The sequence below is a fragment of the Saimiri boliviensis genome, chromosome 18 (assembly GCF_048565385.1).
Source record: "Saimiri boliviensis isolate mSaiBol1 chromosome 18, mSaiBol1.pri, whole genome shotgun sequence".
NCBI lineage: Eukaryota > Metazoa > Chordata > Mammalia > Primates > Cebidae > Saimiri > Saimiri boliviensis.
This window is the reverse complement of record NC_133466.1, coordinates 46133222-46145600: the sequence shown is the minus strand read 5'-3', so window position 1 is coordinate 46145600 and position 12379 is coordinate 46133222.

The window sequence follows — 12379 nt, the reverse complement described above, 5'->3', positions numbered from 1 at the left end:
ATGTTTGAGATTTTATTTCACTTTTCTTTCATCAAGTATGACCATATCTTTCTGACTTGGTCAAATCCAAGGGAATGTTCCAAATTTTGGGAAGCAAGTCATCTGAATTGGCTAAAACTCTTGTAGCTGCCAAGTATGTATTTTCTAGTTTGTAGAAATTTCTTCTTCTTCTTTTTTTTTTTTAACCTAAGAGTTTCTGTCCACATTAAGCCATCTTTTATCAGCCAAGGCCAGACTGAAGGAGCAGTGGTGACCTTCCAATCCTAAGATTCTGCCCTGTTCCCTACAGCAACCTGAGTTTGGTTCCTAAATCTAATTCTTTCTGGTTTGATATTTGTTACTTTTTAAATAGCAGCAGTTTGTCCCAGCTATGATGTGGTAGTAAGAGATTCAAAAGGATTTTCTTTAAGAGCTTTATAATTAAAAGCATATTTCTTTTATTATTATTATCATCAACCCGTGATCTACCTTAGGTATTTCTCCTAATGCTATCCCTCCCCTAGGCCCATCCGCAACAGGCCCAGGTGTGTGATATTTTCCTCCCTGTGTCCATGTACTCTCATTGTTCAACTCCCACTTATGAGTAAGAACACGTGGCATTTGGTTTTCCGTTCTTGTGTCAGTTTGCTGAGAATGATGGTTTCTAGTTTCATCCATGTCCCTGAGAAGGACATGAACTCATTCTTTTTCATGGCTGTGGGTGTATATGTGTGACATTTTCCTTATCCAGTTTATTATTGATGGGCATCTGGGTTGGTTCCAAGTTTTTGCTCTTGTGAACAGTGCTGCAGTAAACATATGTGTGCATATGTCTTTGTGGTAGAATGATTTATAATCCTGTGGGTATATACCCAGTAGTGGGATTGCTGGGTCCAATGGCATTGCTATTTCTAGATCATTGAGGAATCACCACACTGTCTTCCACAATGTCTGAACTAATTTGCACTCCCACCAACAGTGTAAAAGATTTCCTATATCTCTACATCCTCTCCAGCATCTGTTGTTTTCTGACTTTTTTAATTATTGTTTTTCTGAAATGACAAGTGATGATGAGCTTTACATCATATGTTTGTTAGCTTCATAAATGTCTTCTTTCCAGGAGTGTCTGTTTATATTCTTTGCCTACTTTTTGATGGAGTTGTTTTTTTCTTGTAAATTTAAGTTCTTTGTAGATTCTATATATTAGTCCTTTGTCAGATGGATAGATTGCAAAAATGTTCTCCCATTCTGTGGGTTGCCCATTCACTCCGATGATAGTTGTGTTTTGTTTTATTTTAGTTTTCTGTGCAGAAGCTTTTTAGTTTAGTTTAATTCTGTGCAGAAGTGTTTGCCAATTTTGACATTTATTGCCGTTGCTTTTGGTGTTTTAGTCATAAAGTCTTTGCCTATGCCTATGTTCTGAATGGTATTGCCTAGGTTTTTTTCTAGGGTCTTTATAATTTTAGGTCTTCACTTTTAGTCTTTTACCCATCTTTTGTTAATTTTTGTATAAGGTGTAAGTAAGGGGTCCAGTTTCAGTTTTCTGTACATGGCTACCCAGTTTTCCCAACACCTTTTATTAAATAGGTAATCCATTCCTGATGGTATTTTTGGTCTACTTTGTCAAAGTTCAGATGGTTGTAGCTGTGTGGCATTATTTTTGAGGGCTCTGTCCCATTCCATTGCTCTATATATCTGTGTTGGTTTCAGTACCATGCTGTTTTGGTTACTGTAAGCTGGCAGTATAGTTTGAAGTCAGGTAGCATGATGTCTCCAGTGTTGTTCTTTTTGATTTGCTATGCGGGCTCTTTTTTCATCCGATATGAAATTAAAGTAGTTTTTGGCAATTCTGTGAATAAAGTAAATGGTAGCTTGATATGAATAGCATTGAATCTATAAATTAGTTTGAACCATGGGGCCATTTTTATAATATAGATTTTTTGTATGCATGAGCATGGATTTTTAAAATGTGTTTGTGACGTCTCATATTTCTTTGAGCAATGGTTTGTAGTTCTCCTTTAAGAAGAACTTTGAGTATGGACCCAGGAAGGACAAGGCAGCTGTCTTGGTTGTCCGTGAGTCCATGCTTAACATTGAACTTATATTCCTTTAAATAACAGTTGTTTCTCCAATTTAAGTTCATAGTAGTTGTAACTGATGGGTTGTCATAGGTAACTTGACTTATACCATGGAGTTCATTCAAACTGCATATATAAACAGTTTCAGTATTGGCTGATTTAGAATGACAGTCTGACAAAATGTTTTCTTGTTATTCAATTATGTTTTCTTCTACTTGGGATGGAGTTTTAAAAACAAGTAAGTTTTTTCATTAAAATTCCAGGAAATCTTACACAGTCCTTAAAGTATTTGGGATAATTTGACAAAGGATGTGATTCTAAAGTTTCCAGAAATCTGTATTCAAGAGCTCTTTTTCGTGGTCTTTCCATTATTTCCTCCTAAAAGACACCATATTCTAGGACATTTTGTGCTTGTGAAATTTTCAGAAACTGCATCAGTATTAAGCAGTTAAGTGTGGAAATGATGTTAAATAGTTATAGTTACATGATTGACAAGAAAGTTTGTTCATTTCTGTGGTCTACAATTTATCATGGAAACTATAATTGATAGCACATATTTTGGCATATTAGAATTTTAGGAATTTCATACAATTTTGAAACATATATTAACATTGCCTAGAATACAATCCGAAGAGTCAAATATTTCTTATTTTGACAGTGCTCCTCATGTAACAACATGTCAAATAATTCCACATACTTCTCTTTTGGATTTTTCAGTGCCTTCTTTTGCATTCCAAATTAAGAAGTCAAAAAGACTTAATTTTGAAGATAAAATTGGATTTGGGGAAGTGTATCAAATATATTAATATTGATATAAATATACTAAAGGCCTAAAGCATTTGATATAAAATGGAATGCCAGGTCACAGTAAGTCATTCATTTAGCCAAAATGGTAACTCGAAAAACGTTTAAAGGCAAAAGCTTTTACTCATTGATAGAAGACTCAGCTTTTCAAGCAATGTGTGTCTTTCCCTTCTTTTTCCTGTAATTTATTTGAGGAGAGACAGAAATCTTTTTTATTCTTTAATATTATGTTAAAATCATATTCAAGAAAGAAAGCCAAATTTCACTCTTGCATTAGTGTACTGTTAATGTCAACTCAAATTTTTAATAAAACCTTAAAGATGAATTCATCCAGTCTTCATCAGTTTGACTATAAGTTGAAATTCTTATAAGCTTTTGATAACCTTTTACAAATTTGTATTAAAGCAAAATTAGTGCTCTAAGAAAGCCCTGTTGTGTTTTTATTCCAATGTTCAATTTATGGAAAAACTGAACAATACTCCTTTAAATTTAGCCAGTGTGTTCACACGGTGTTTCTTTTACAAGATGACTATTTCACAAACCTTCCCCAACTTGCTCAATCCTTTAGCTTCATTCTATTTAAGTCAAAACAATTTTTAACCTTCTGAATGAAGCAAAAATTTACATTCTAATGCCTTATAATGTTTTAGTGAAAGCACATTTCACTTTTTCCACAAAGCTTCCATGTAAAACTTTTTTCAGTAGTCTCAATTATATGTTACAATGTTAGCTCTTAGCAATTTTTTTTTTTTTTTTTGGTGAAACACCTGTCAGGTAAGTTATTTTAATTTTATACTAGGTATGGAGCCTAGGACACCAGACACAAGTGCATATAAAGTCTGACTTTTTCAAGCATAGCCAGGGAGCACGGCTAACTCCACATGTTCTCAGACCTTACCTAGAATCTAGTGACTCCAAAGCAGGTAAGTTGAACGAATTTTAAAAGTCAAAAAAAGCAGTTTATTACTTTAAATCATTTTACAAACCTAATATCTGACATTAGTCTTTATTTTACCAATAAACTTTAAATCTGTCTTTATTTCTCAAATATTACTAAAGTCACATGAAGTAAAATGTATTAGAGTTTTTATTTTTCTGAAAAAATTAATTTGATTTAAGCATTCATTATTTTAAAGGCAATTAGAGTGTTTTTTTATTTATAAACATCACCCACAACACCTAAAAATACACAAAATAGATCCAGTAGTTTTTGCTCTTACTGTCCCCACCTGATGTCCATTTATCACTGTTGCTGACAGTGATAAATATGTGGAATAGTTGGGGCTGACAAACTTCACTCTGATATTCTTTTTTAGGTCAAATGAAATTTAAAGAAAATTTTATTGAAACTAAAACAATCAATGTTTTCAAATTTTTGCAATAAATGATAAGCAAACAGAAGTACGAGTTACTATATTGTTAAGAGGAGGCAACAAGAAGTACGTGCCTATTTCTAATTGACCAGGCACAGACCACAAGAGGCAACATGGACAAGTGTTTGAGTAGTGAATTCTTAAAAGAAACTTTTCCCTGAAAGCCACCTGGAGGGCACTGCTACTCAGAGGAAAAGAGCTTGTGAGGAGTGGACTATTGTGTGGGTAGAGGTTGAGCAGAGAAGTCACAAATAACACATAAAATTATTACAGTGTGAAAATATCTGGAAAATGACAATGACTATTAATTCTCTCTTAGATTTCTTAGATTGCTGTACTTCTTATAGACACTTTTTTTTTTTTTTTTTTTTTTTTTTTTTTTTTTTTTTTTTTTTGAGATGGAGTCTCGCTCTGTCACCCAGGCTGGAGTGCAGTGGCAGGATCTCGGCTCACTGCCTCTGCCTTTCAAGTTCAAGCAGTTCTCCTGCCACTGCTTCCCAAGTAGCTGGGGCTGCAGTCATGCACCACCACATTCAGCTAATTTTTTTGTATTTTTAGTAGAGACTGGGTTTCACCATGTTGGTCAGGTTGGTCTTGAAGTCCTGATCTGAAATAATCCACCCGCCTTGGCCTCCCAGAGTGCTGGAATTACAGGCATGAGCCATCACGCCTGCCCTGAATACTTCTTCAGTATTATGTAGTAACACTGTGTGCATGTGTGTGTGTTGTGTATCTGTAAACATTAGAACTCATGGGTTAGTCTAGATAAAAATTGAGAAGTTATATATCCGTCCCTCCATCGACTCTGTCACCCAAAAGAATCAGTTTACATTTTTCGGGAGAAGAAGAAACTTGGGTTTAGAGGCATGTTTCTTTTTAAATCTGGCGATTTTAGCATGATAATTATTTGACTTTTGGTATACTACTCAACTTCTTTATATCTTACTATTCTCACAATAAGAAAAGGATAAATAATACCGTTGTAGAGTGTGTTTCAGAATTAAATAAGGTAATGTTTTTGGAGTTCCTGGCACTTGATATGTGACCAATAAAAAGTAGCTATTGCTATCAATTTTATCATTAATCATTATCTTTATTATTATCATTATTTATTAAGTAACCACTATGAAGCAGGAGTTATAAGAGATATGAGAAAATAATAATGAATTATTTTCTTATATTAAATTGTTCAGGCAGAAACCTCTGTTTTCTAACTAATAGCTAATAATAGATCTGAACTACAGAGTTCTTATGGATGACTCCGTTATAAGTAATGTTGAGTTTAGACTGCTATTTATATACAAAAATTTTAGAACAAATGCTAACAGTTGGTGATGTGTCCAGAATCGGCAGTCTTCTATTACTAGCTGTCAGCTTCACAAATTGACATCTCCACTAATTTGATCTATGCCCATAACCTTTTCCCCTTTAGTCCACAGAACAGTCTAAATGTTTGAACAAAGATTTACACCAACCACTAAGTTTACAAGTGAACAAAGATATATTTATCATACTTTGAATGAGAATACTTCTTATATTATGGAATCTTTAAAATGTTCTGTGCCTGGGGCCCAAGCAACGATTTCTAACTACCATTTGGCTTCTCAGTTCCATTGCAATGACATACTGTAAGCAGTTTTAAAATTTAATTAACTATACTTAGCTTCTTAGAAGGCATTTATTTTCTGCTTTTATAATAACCTATCTGTTATGAACCATGCCTTGTAGTTATCAAATGGCATCAACTCCCATAGTTAGTTCATTGGCACTCTCTGTCTGACTGCACAAAGCAATGTAAGAAATAAGAAGACAAAACAGAACACCAGAACAAGCCAAAATATTATTACTCTAAAGGTTTCTCACCACAACTCTCAGGGTGGAACATAATTAGATACAATAATAATAATAATATAAAGTTATAAATCCTTACATTCTCCAATCAGCTAATCAACTTAGAAGTTAATATACAGTATTTCCTTTCTTTTTGCAACTATAACAACACATCAGGAATGGGTAACTTTAACTAGATTAGTTTAACAAAAAAGAATGAGAGAAGAACCAATAGGTACAATGAGAAATGACAATGATGAAAATGCCACCGATCTCATAGAAATAAAAAAAGATCCTTAGGAACTATTATGAACACCTCTATGCAGACAAATTTTAAAAAATCTACAGAAAATAGATAAATTTCTGGAAACATACAACATCCCAACATTGAACCAGGAAGAAAGTGAAAACTTGAAAAAGACAGTAACAAATTTTAAAATTGAATCAGTAATAGAAAAACTGCCAACTAAAAAAGTCCTGGACTAGATGGATTCACAGCTGGATTCTACCAGATGTTCAAGGAATAACTGATATTAATCATATGGAAACTATTCCAAAAAAATGAGAAAGAGGGATTCCTCTCTAACTCATTCTAAGAAGCCAGCATCTACCTGACACCAAAATCTGGTAGAGATAAAACAAAATAGTAAATCGTCAGGTCAATATCCCTAAAAAACATAGAGGCAAAAACTCTCAAGGAAATATGAGCAAACTAAAGCCAGCAACATGTTAAAATGCTAATTTGTCATGATCATGTGGGCTTTATTCCCGGAATGTAAGGCTGGCTTGGCATATGCAAATCAATAAATGTCATTCGCCTCATAAACAGAATTAAAGGCAATACCATATAACAATCTCAATAGACACAGAAAAACTTTAGATAAAATCCAACATTACTTACTGATAAAATCCTTAACAGACATGGTATCAAATGGCCATACCTCAAAACAGTAAGAGCCACCTATGACAAACCCACAGGCAGCATCATACTGAACAGGCAAACAATGAGCCATTTCCCTTGAGGTCTGAAGCAATGCAAGAGTGTCCACTCTCACCACTCCTATTCAGCATAGTACTGAATGTCCTGGCCAGAGCAGTTGGGCAAGATAAATAAATAAAAGTCATCCAAACAGGAAGAACACAAGTCAAACTATCTCTCATCGCTGTGATATGATTCTATATCTATAAAATTCTAAAGACTCTGCCAAAAGGTTCCTTGAAATATCAAATGATTTTAATAATATTTCAAGATACAAAATCAATGCATAGAAATTAGTAACATTTCTGTACACCAATAACATGCAAGCTGAGAGTCAAATAAAAAATACTGGAAACCATCATTCTCAGCAAACTGACACAAGAGCAGAAAATCAAACACCGTATATTCTCACTCATAGGTGGGTGTTGAACAATGAGAACACATGGACACAGGGAGGGGAGCACTACATACTGGGGTCCGTTGGGGGGAAATGGGGGAGGGGCGGGGGGTGGGGAGGTGGGAAGAGGTAGCATGGGGAGAAATGACAGATACAGGTGAGGGGACGGAAGGCAGCAAACCACACTGCCAAGTGTGTACCTATGCAACAATCTTGCATGTTCATCACATGTACCCCAAAACCTAAAATGCAATAAAAAAAAAAACAGCAGTCACATATACAACAGTAACAAATAAAATGAAATGCCCAAGAATGTGGCTAACCAAGGAGGTGAAAGAGCTCTTGAAGGAGAACTACAATACGATCTTCAGATTCAATGTTATTTCTTATTAACCTACCAACATAATTTCTCACCTAATTACAAAAAATATTCTAAAACTCATATGGAAGCAAAAAAGAGCCAGAATGGCCCAAAGAATCCTAAGCTAGAAGAACAAAGCTGGAGGCATCATACTGCCCCTCTTGAACATATACTACATGGCCGAAGTGACTCAAACAGCATGATGGTGACACAAAAACAAACATGTAGACCAAAGGGACCAAATAAAGCACCCAGAAATAAAGCCACACACCTACAACCACCTGATCCAACCAATGGACAAAGGACTCTCTATTTAATAAATGATGCCAAAAATAACTGGCTAGCCATAGGGAGAAGAAAGAAACTGGATACTCACATTTTACCATGTGCAATAATTAACTCAAGATGGATTAAAGATCTCTAACTATAAAAATCTTAGAAGAAAATCTGGGAAATACTCTTTCTGACATTGTCCTTGGCAAAGAACTCTTGGCAAATTCCCTCAAAGCAATTGAAATTAAAAAAAAAATAATAACAAGTATGTAGTACCTAATTAAAGAACTTCTGCACAGCAAAAGACACCTGTCAACAAGTAAACAGATAATCCACACAATGAGAGAAGATACTCACAAATTATGCATCTGATAAAGGTCTGAGACCCAGAATCTGTAAGTAATTTAAATCAATAAGCAAACGAACAACAAGAACAAAGAGAAAAACAAAACAAAACGAACCCAACTCTATGAAAAAATGGACAAGGATATGAACAGACACATCTCAAGATAAGTTATATTTAAAATACTATGTTATGTATTTATCATAAACATTTATATTTGAATATATTCTCATTATTTGCTCTATTATATACTATTTAATTGTATGTAATATACATTATGTGGTGTGTGTGTACATGTACGTATATACATTACATATTCTGTATTGTCAACCTATGAAGTAGGGAAGGTAGGTGTTGTGTCTTGTTTATAAGTGAAGAAATAATATAAAAGGGAAATGACTTTTCTAAGGCTAGAAACTGTTGATCTAGGGCTCAGTTATCTCTGTAACTAGTTTGATGTATTTTTTCCTATTGTATTATCTTGCAATTACTTAAGGAATTCTAACTAATTTAATCCTTCCTGAAAGAATACACAAATGAAAACTGTTACTTAAATGTAGATTTCTACAGAGCTCTCATACCTCAAACCTCACATCAGTCCTGTGAGGTAGATTATTGTCACTTTCCCCAGTTAGAGATGAGTAAAACATAGAGATTAAAGCAGCATTCAAAGTTAGGCTAATCACCTCCTCATATGTGTTGAAATCACTATCTATGAGCTGTGTGATCTTTTTCAAGTTACTTTATTACTCTGAGGCCTATTTTATTATTTGTAAAATTAATGAAGTAATAGTACATAAGTTAACTTATGTCCATAATAATTGAATATGTTTAATGTACTTAGAAAATTATCTGGAACAGAATTAGTTGTTTTAATAAAGATTTATTTTCCTGGCTTTTAAGTCAGTATCTCTCATGTATTCATTAATAGTAAACAGTAACATAATATATGCATTTTTTCAAAAAATCAAAGGTATGTCAACTAACCTTATCTAGTCCTTTAGAGTAGCTTGTGCCCTGGAGGAAATATCATGTCAACTCTGAATTCTGTCTATAATGAGTCCAGTTTTCAATACATAAAACTGACATAAATTAAGCCTGACACAGTTAAAATTAAAAACCAATGTGAGGCAACATTATATTGTAACTATCAACTTCTCTAATAACTAAAGAGATGTTTTAAATATAATTAATATGTTTACTGTTAATAAATACTTTTGGGGTCTAAACCCACGAGGCTGTGGGGTTTCCAGTTCCAGAACTGAGCACCCGGTTTCAGAATCATCCCAGCGGACACTCTCCGCTCCGAGAAGCTGCAGCAGCCGGTGGGTTTGGTATCACCAGTGAAGGCCGCAAAAAAGGCAAAGATGACAGTGTGTCTCTCCTCTCGGAGCTCTGTACCACTGAGGTACAATCCTGTTGCCAATCTGAACACAACTATAGGAAGTGGCTGGAGACAAGGTCCGAAGTCTTGTTTAGTCGGGAGGAATAAGAACAGAGACTTGCTTTTAGAAAAGTCTGGCCATGTTTCTGTAGAGCAGCTGTGCAGTGCTGAGGGTTCACTTCAGCACCTGGTTGCCTCAGACACTCTGAAGCCCCAAGATTGAAATGGCTGAGTCGCCTAAACAGCAAAGATGACAGTCTGGTCCTCCCCCTGGAAGCTCTGACTCAGGGAGGCCTTGAAACATCTGTCAGCCAGAGAACAGCAGTGAAGGCAGCCAGATAAACTTGTTGAAAGGCTCCACCCAGGAATTAGAAATGTGGTTGGGGACTGACTTAAACAAGAGTCTGGCCATGTTTTTGCAAGGTGGCCCTGCTGTGCTGCGCTACCACTTCGAGGCCTGTTCAGCTTAAGCTATCCAAAGTCCACAGGTCAGAACAGCTAGTCACCCAAACAGCAAAGTTGGTGGCCCGCCCCTCTCTGTGGTAGCTCTGTCTAAGGAATGTCTCAAATCTCCACTGGCCACGGAACACCTGTGAGGGTAACTGTAAGCCCCAGGTGGGAGGTCCTGTTCAGTAAGAAGGAAGAGGATCAGGAGCCTGCTTACAGAAGCAGTCTGGCCATGATTTGGTAAAGCAGCTGTGCTGTGCTGCGGGAACTCTTCTGCCCCTGGTGGGTTTGTACTCTCCAATGCCCGCAGGCTGGAATAATTAAGTTCCTCCAACAGGAAAGATGACAGCCTGCCCTGTCCTTTCTCTCACAGTTTATCTTGTGTGATGGAGCTGAATTTTTAGGCTGTTAATTCTACAATAAGCATGACAGTTTTTCAGAAAGAATCTTGCTGTTCTTTTTCAGGTTAGATGTATGAGAATTCATTGTCTCCTGTAAATAAACCTGTTCAGGTTTTGTTCTCTGGAAAGAAGTTTCTTTCTGCTATTTGGCTTTGGTCACAGTCATGTAGAGCAGTAGCCAGTCTACAATGACATGATTGAATTTCCATTTCCAGTGTTTCCTAGTTGTGTCTTACATTCTCCAATTCAGAACTGACCATTTTATTCTTTGTTGTCAAAATGCTAAGCTGTCCACTGTCCTTAAATACTGTCTTTGTTCATTCTTCCTTATCCAAATTTATAGCCTTTAGAACCTTAGCATTCTTTCCTTTCACACTTTCAATGTCCTCCAAAAATTTCTTTGCCCTTAGGCGGATGGATCACGAGGTCAGAAATTCGAGACCAGTGTGGCCAATATAGAGAAACCTCATCTCTACTAAAAATAAAAAAATTAGTCAAGTATGGTGGCGTGTATCTGTAATCCCAGCTACTCAAAAGTTTGAGGTTGGAGAATCATGTGAACCAGGAGGTGGAGGTTGCTGTGAGCTGAGATCATGTCATTGCACTCCAACCTGGGAGACAGACAGTGTGAGACTCTGTTTCAAAATAAACGTGTGCATGTGTGTGTGTATGTGTATACACATATATATATATATATAGGTGTGTGTATATATATATGTATGTTTGTATATTTATACATATGTGTGTGTGTATACACACACACACACACACACACACACACACACACACACACACACAGATGTATATAGTATATTGTGAAGAATTTACCCTATGTTGTCTGATGCTACTTCAAGTGATCCTCCAGAAAATCAGTTATGTCTGTGGTGTAAACATGTAATACAAAAGAAGCCTTTAATTCAAAATATGAATTATAAATAACATACGACTTATAAAGTTTTTCTTAGAAATCATGATATTAAGGAGGATCCAAGATGGCCAAATAGGAGCATCTCTGGAGTGCAGTTCCCAGCGAGAACAGTGCAGAAGGTGAGTGCTCACTACATTTCCAAACAAGCTTTCACTGCCCACAAACCAGGAGATTCTTGAGCAGAAAAGCACCATGAGTTTTAATTTCAGTGCTTTCAGCCAGTGCTGGGTCAGCACAAAGAAACTCACAAAAGTTTGGGTGGCCATTTCAACTGGTGCCTGGAATGCCTGGGAGACAGACCTGCCCATTCAATAGAAAGAGAGGGAGCTGAGACAGGAAACCAGGTAATCTGGCTTGACGGGTACCACCCCCATGAGACAAGAAATCTGAAACACTCTGGATTAAGAGTTTCACAACAAGCGCAGCTGGAACTGGGATGGCCCAGCTCTGTGGGGGGAAGGGCATCCCCTACTACCAAGGCAGTCTGCCACTACCAATGCAGACTACTTCGTGCCAGGCAGGGCATCTATGAAAAAAGGCAGCAGCACTACAGGAACTTATAAATAAAGCTGACCTTCCTAGGACAGAGCACCTGGGAAAACAGGAGGTTATGAGTTCAGCTGCAGCAGACTTAAAGGTACCAGCCCAGCAGCTCTGCACAAAACAACAGAACTCCCAGCACAGCACTTGAGCTCTTATAAGGGACAGACTGTTTCCTCAAGCAACTCTCTGAGCCCCATATACCCAAAAAGACACCTCATAAAGGAAAGCTGAGGCCAACACCTGACAGGTACCGTTCTGG